General features: G+C 34.2%; 1 long non-coding RNA gene and 1 other non-coding gene across 2 annotated transcripts; both read right to left on the minus strand.

The window, feature by feature from the left end:
* Window positions 1–1174: 1174 nt before the first annotated feature.
* Window positions 1175–1919, minus strand: LOC140181594 (uncharacterized). Its single transcript, XR_011876485.1, has 2 exons — window positions 1647–1919; window positions 1175–1543 (listed from the first exon to the last, which is right to left on the minus strand). It is a non-coding gene; the product is annotated as an uncharacterized lncRNA (long non-coding RNA).
* A 4544-nt stretch (window positions 1920–6463) lies between these two features.
* LOC112774088 (small nucleolar RNA R71) lies at window positions 6464–6571 on the minus strand. The gene has a single exon (XR_003188595.1). It is a non-coding gene; the product is annotated as a small nucleolar RNA R71 (small nucleolar RNA).
* Window positions 6572–6772: the final 201 nt, after the last annotated feature.

Genomic DNA, 6772 nt, shown 5'->3' on the forward strand with positions numbered 1-6772 from the left:
ATCAAAATTTACTAATTAATTTTTTTTATTTTTAATATAAACATTAGAAATAAATAAATTTTTTATAACAAGATGTAATGTAACAAAATATATATAATATTAATTAATTTTTAAAAAATTCTAAAAAGATGATTTTTTCTAATAAAGTGTTATTAAAAAATTAACATTATAAAAATTAATTTTAACCAATATGATATAATAGGTTATTAAATATATTTAATACAAAACACATTGAATATAAATTTTTATTGAGTTTAAATTTTAAATAATTTCTAATTAAATTTCGAATATTTTTATTTTAAAGAGTTAGAATATTTTAACATCATTTTTTTCGTATCTTTAATTTTTAATTGAGTCTTTGATTTTTTAAATTATAAACCTTATTTATAATTAAGAGTAATGTTTTAACACCACCAATTAATCACACATATAAAAATACAAGAACAATTCTATTGTCATAATTATAATCTAACTTTATAAGCAATACAATATGTAACACCCCAACTTTAAATTCACTAAAAATTCAATTCTCATCCATTGCTTTTTAAAAGTTCATGTACTTAAACAAGACTCTTCCAGATTTCTAGAAAACTAAATTTTAGACTATTACCATGTCACATGTAAAAGTTATGAGGTTAGGAACACAGCCCCGCCTTATACAAATCTGTTTTCAAAATCCAGCAAGCAACTCTTACTTTTTGCAACATATCTAATTGGTTAAAAAGATTTTTGACACGAAATTTAAACTGAATATTTTAGACACATAAATCTTGAGACTGCCGTTGGTTTCAGCCTAATTACTCATCAGAATTATAAGTTAAGTGAGTTGGAAGTTGGTGCTTCTGCAGTAAAGAAACAGAATTTTCTGCTGAAACCATCAATCTTCAAAAAATCATTTCTCCCAATCCACTTATCAATTAATTCTAAAATTTTTACGAGATATTAAAAACACATTAAAGTTTCATAGAAAAATAATTTCATAAAAAATTATGATCTGGAATACTCCCAGAAATTCATTCATTCTGCTGCCAATTATGCAGAAATTGCAGAAATTCTGCATAATGCACTTCCAACAACCTCACATGCCAAATCTTATGTTCAAGCCTAAAATTCATCTAAAACCATAGTTTTACCTTTCTTTTGACTAACTAAAGTTTCTAGCATGGTCAGCATAGCTCTAAGAGGTTATACTCATTAATTTACCCCTTTTTACAAACACACATTCATAACTCAAATTCACTTTTCTGCATTTTTTTCAAACATAACAATTCATATAACCTAACCATCATTCAAACACATACTAGAGCCTCCTTTATCATCAATCAAGCATATAACAGTTTATCTCTTCTCATCACAAGTACAGCCACAAGAATAGTAATCTATTTGTCCTAACCCTTACCTCTTTTAAAGTTGGAAATTCTATTTTTACTTCTTTCCGAAATCAGAACCCTAAGCGTATGGAGTTGGAGCTTTGGCCTCTCTTTCAAGAACGAATGGCCGACCTCATCTCAAGCAAGGGAAGAGTTCTTGCCTACGGTCACTACTGTTCTAGCAAGAATTGAAATTAGAATGGCAGAGGTGGAATAAAAGGGAAAAACAGAATTTGAATCTGAAGAAGAGGAAGAAGGAGAGTTGCTAGTTCTCACCCAACAAAGAAGCTTCGAAGATTCAGAGTGATGAGAGGTGGGGTGCCTTCCTTCTTTCTGTGGATGGCTTCTTCCTTCCCCTTCAGTTTCGTTTTGCTTCCCATCTCTGTTCTTCTCCTTCGTTGTGCGTGTTTTGGTTCAAAGAAAATAAGAAGCACTATTAACAAGAGATAGAAGAAAAGGAAGTGGGTGAGGCGGTGCATAAGGCTTCGTGGCTTCTCCTCACCTCAACAAAGCATCAATGCATGCTTGAAGAGGTGTGACCATGGTTCCAAACGGCGCTGAGAGGAGAAGTGATCAGGGTTAGATTTGTGTAGGGAAAGTTTGGTTCGGTTGAACCGGGAAAAGGAAAAGAAAACCGTGCTTTTGAAAAAGAGGAAGGAAAAACCGAGTTAATGGTTGGTAACACTTTTAGGCTAATTTCTCAACTAATTCATTGTCTACGCTTTATATTTTCATATATCTAATCCTATGCGCGCCAGCGAAAGCTGTAAGGAATCAGAAATCATAGGCCTCATGGGATAGGGTGGTTACATTCTACCCCCCTAAAAAAAAATTTTGTCCTCAAAATTCCGTTACCTCGAGTGTGGGGATCGGTTTTGGTAGTATTTCCCGCATCCAAGACAAACACTTTTCCTGACTGTTTGATGAGCGGATAATTTATACGCTTTTTGGCATTGTTTTTAGTATGTTTTTAGTAGGATCTAGTTACTTTTAGGGATGTTTTCATTAGTTTTTATGTTAAATTCACATTTTTGGACTTTACTATGAGTTTGTGTGTTTTTCTGTGATTTCAGGTATTTTCTGGCTGAAATTGAGGGACTTGAGCAGAAATCAGATTCAGAGGTTGAAGAAGGACTGCTGATGCTGTTGGATTCTGACCTCCCTGCACTCAAAGTGGATTTTCTGGAGCTACAGAATTCTAAATGGCGCGCTTCCAATTGCGTTGGAAAGTAGATATCCAGGGCTTTCCAGCAATGTATAATAGTCCATACTTTGCCAAAGTTTAGATGACACAAACTGGTGTTCAACGCCAGCTCTCTGCCCAATTCTGGAGTTCAGCGCCAGAAAGGGATCAAAAACCAGAGTTGAACGCCAGAAATGGATCAAAACCTGGCGTTCAACTCCACAAATGGCCTCTGCACGTGGAAAGTTAAAGCTCAGCCCAAGCACACACCAAGTGGGCCCCGGAAGTAGATTTATGCATCAATTACTTACTTCTGTAAACCCTAGTAGCTAGTTTATTATAAATAGGACCTTTTACTATTGTATTAGACATCCTGAGTTTTATCTTTGGATCATAGTAGTCTTGGTTACTCTGGTTCCCCTCTGGGGCCGAGACCAATGAACTCCATTCACTTTTGTATTTTCAACGGTAGAGTTTCTGCACTCCATAGATTAAGGTGTGGAGCTCTGCTGTTCCTCAAAGATTAATGCAAAGTACTACTGTTTTCTATTCAATTCATCTTATTTCGCTTCTAAGATATTTATTCGCACTTCAACCTGAATGTGATGAACGTGACAATCATCATCATTCTCTATGAACGCGTGCCTGACAACCACTTCCGTTCTATATTAGAATGAATGAGTATCTCTTAGATTTCTTAATCAGAATCTTCGTGGTGTAAGCTAGAATGATGGCGGCATTCAAGAGAATCCGGAAAGTCTAAACCTTGTCTGTGGTATTCCGAGTAGGATTCAATGATTGAATGACTGTGACGAGCTTCAAACTCGCGATTGCCGGGCGTAGTGACAGACACAAAAGGATAGTAAATCCTATTCCAGCATGATCGAGAACCGATAGATGAATAGCCGTGCCTTGACAGGGTGCGTTGACCATTTTCACTGAGAGGATAAGATGAAACCATTGACAAGGGTGATGCCTCCAGACGATTAGCCGTGCCGTGACAGGGCATTTGGATCATTTTCCCGAGAGAAGACCGAAAGTAGCCATTGACAATGGTGATGTATCACATAAAGCCAGCGATGGAAAGGAGTAAGACTGATTGGATGAAGATAGCAGGAAAGCAGAGGTTCAGAGGAACGAAAGCATCTCTATTCGCTTATCTGAAATTCTCACCAATGATTTACATAAGTATTTCTATCCCTATTTTATTAATTAATTTTGAAAACCTCATTACTATTTTATATCTGCCTGACTGAGATTTACAAGGTGACCATAGCTTGCTTCATACCAACAATCTCCGTGGGATTCGACCCTTACTCACGTAAGGTATTACTTGGACGACCCAGTGCACTTGCTGGTTAGTTGTGCGAAGTTGTGAACCATGGTATTGGCATCATGTTTTTGGCGCCATTACCAGGGAAAGAAAGAGCGATGAATTTTACATAATTAAAGTGTAATCACAATTTCTGCGCACCAAGTTTTTGGCGCCGTTGCCGGGGATTGTTCGAGTTTGGACAACTGACGGTTCATCCTGTTGCTCAGATTAGGCAATTTTCTTTTTGTTTTATTTTCAAAAATTTTTCAAAAATCTTTCTTTTGTTTTCGAAAAAAAAAATAATAAAAATAATATTTTCAAAAATAAATTATTCTATGGCTTCAAAATTTTTAAGAATGAATTCTAGTGTTTCATGAAGCATGTGAAGCCTGGCTGGCTGTAAAGCCATGTCTAAATTCATTTGGACTGAGGCTTCCAAACCATCAGCATAGAGGCAAGTTACATATTTGATAAGTAATAAGCAGTATATTCTGATATCTTTCTGAAGCTTGGCTGGCCATTGGCCATGTCTAGTGTTTTGGACCGGAGCTTTCATTGAAAGCTTGGCTGGCTAGTGAGCCATGTCTAATTCCTGGACTGAAGCTTTAGACCAAGAATGCGAGATTCCTGGAATTCATATTAAAAATTTTGGAATCCTTATTTTTTCTTTTACAAATAATTTTCGAAAAAAATCCAAAAAAAAAATTAGAAAATCATAAAAATCAAAAATATTTTTTGTGTTTCTTGTTTGAGTCTTGAGTCATGTTATAAGTTTGGTGTCAATTGCATGTGCATCTTGCATTTTTCGAAAATTTTCATGCATTCATAGTGTTCTTCATGATCTTCAAGTTGTTCTTGGTAAGTCTTCTTGTTTGATCTTTGCATTTGCATGTTTTGTGTCTTTTCTTGTTTTTCATATGCATTCTTGAATTCTTAGTGGCTAAGCATTAAAGAATTCTAAGTTTGGTGTCTTGCATGTTTTTCTTTGCATAAAAATTTTTTTCAAAAATATGTTCTTGATGTTCATCTTGACATTCATAGTGTTCTTGGTGTTCATCTTGACATTCATAGCATTCTTGCATGCATTCATTGTTTTGATCTAAAATTCTGATGCATTGCATCATTTTTCTTATTTTTCTCTCTCATCATAAAAATTCAAAAATAAAAAAAATATCTTTCCCTTTTTCTCTCTCATAAATTCGAAAATTAGATTTGACTTTTTCAAAAATTTTTAAAATCTAGTTGTTTTCATGAATCAAATCAAATTTTCAATTTAAAAATCTCATCTTTTTCAAAATCTTTTTCAAAAATCAAATCTTTTTCAAATTTCTTAGTTATTTTCGAAAATTTCAAAAATATCTTTCAAAAATCTTTTTCTTATTTTTACATCATAATTTTCGAAAATAACAATAACAATTAATATTTTGATTCAAAAATTTCAATTTTGTTACTTACTTGTTAAGAAAGATTCAAACTTTAAGTTCTAGAATCATATCTTGTGATTTCTTGTGAATCAAGTCATTAATTGTGATTTTAAAAATCAAATCTTTTTCAAAAACTAATTTCAATCATATCTTTTCAAAATATCTTTTCTAACTTCCTATCTTCTTATCTTTTCAAAATTGATTTTCAAAATTTGTTTCAACTAACTAACTAACTTTTTGTTTGTTTCTTATCTTTTTCAAAACCACCTAACTAACTCTCTCTCTCTAATTTTCGAAAATATCTCCCCCCTTTTTCAAAAATTTCTTTTTAATTAACTAATAATTTTTTTATTTGAATTTTCGAAAAACTACTAACCTTTTTCAAAACTATTTTCGAAAATCACTAACTCTTTTTCAAAAATTATTTTCGAAAATCCTTCTCCCTCATCTCCTCCTATTTATTTATTCATCTACTAACATCTCTTCCTCACATCACCAAAAATCCGAACCCTCTCTCTCTCTCTCTGAGTTCAGATTTTCTTCTTCTTTTCTTCTACTAACAACAAGGACCTCTATACTGTGATATAAAGGATCCATATTATTATTATTATTTTCTCTGTGCCCTCTTCTTTGTCATATGAGTAGGAGCAAGGACAAGAACATTCTTGTAGAAGCAGATCCAGAACCTGAAAGGACTCTGAAGAGAAAATTAAGAGAAGCTAAATTACAACAATTCAGAGATAACCTTTCAGAAATTTTCGAACAGGAAGAGGAGATGGCAGCCGAAAATAATAATAATGCAAGGAGGATGCTTGGTGACTTTACTGCACCTAATTCCAATTTACATGGAAGAAGCATCTCCATTCCTGCCATTGGAGCAAAAAACTTTGAGCTGAAACCTCAATTAGTTTCTCTGATACAGCAGAACTGCAAGTTTCATAGACTTCCATCTGAAGATCCTTTTCAGTTCTTAACTGAATTCTTGCATATATGTGATACTGTTAAGACTAATGGAGTAGATCCTGAAGTCTACAGGCTCATGCTTTTCCCTTTTGCTGTAAGAGACAGAGCTAGAATATGGTTGGACTCTCAACCCAAAGACAGCCTAAACTCTTGGGATAAGCTGGTCACGGCTTTCTTAGCCAAGTTCTTTCCTCCTTAAAAGCTGAGCAAGCTTAGAGTGGATGTTCAGACCTTCAAACAGAAAGAAGATGAATCCCTCTATGAAGCTTGGGAAAGATACAAACAGTTGACCAAAAAGTGTCCTTCTGACATGCTTTCAGAATGGACCAACCTGGATATATTCTATGATGGTCTGTCTGAGTTATCTAAGATGTCATTGGATACCTCTGCAGGTGGATCCATTCACCTAAAGAAAACACCTGCAGAAGCTCAAGAACTCATTGACATGGTTGCTAATAACCAGTTCATGTACACTTCTGAGAGGAATCCTGTGAGTAATGGGACGCCTATGAAGAAG

This window comes from Arachis hypogaea, chromosome 18, assembly GCF_003086295.3.
Source record: "Arachis hypogaea cultivar Tifrunner chromosome 18, arahy.Tifrunner.gnm2.J5K5, whole genome shotgun sequence".
Taxonomy (NCBI): Eukaryota; Viridiplantae; Streptophyta; class Magnoliopsida; order Fabales; family Fabaceae; genus Arachis; species Arachis hypogaea.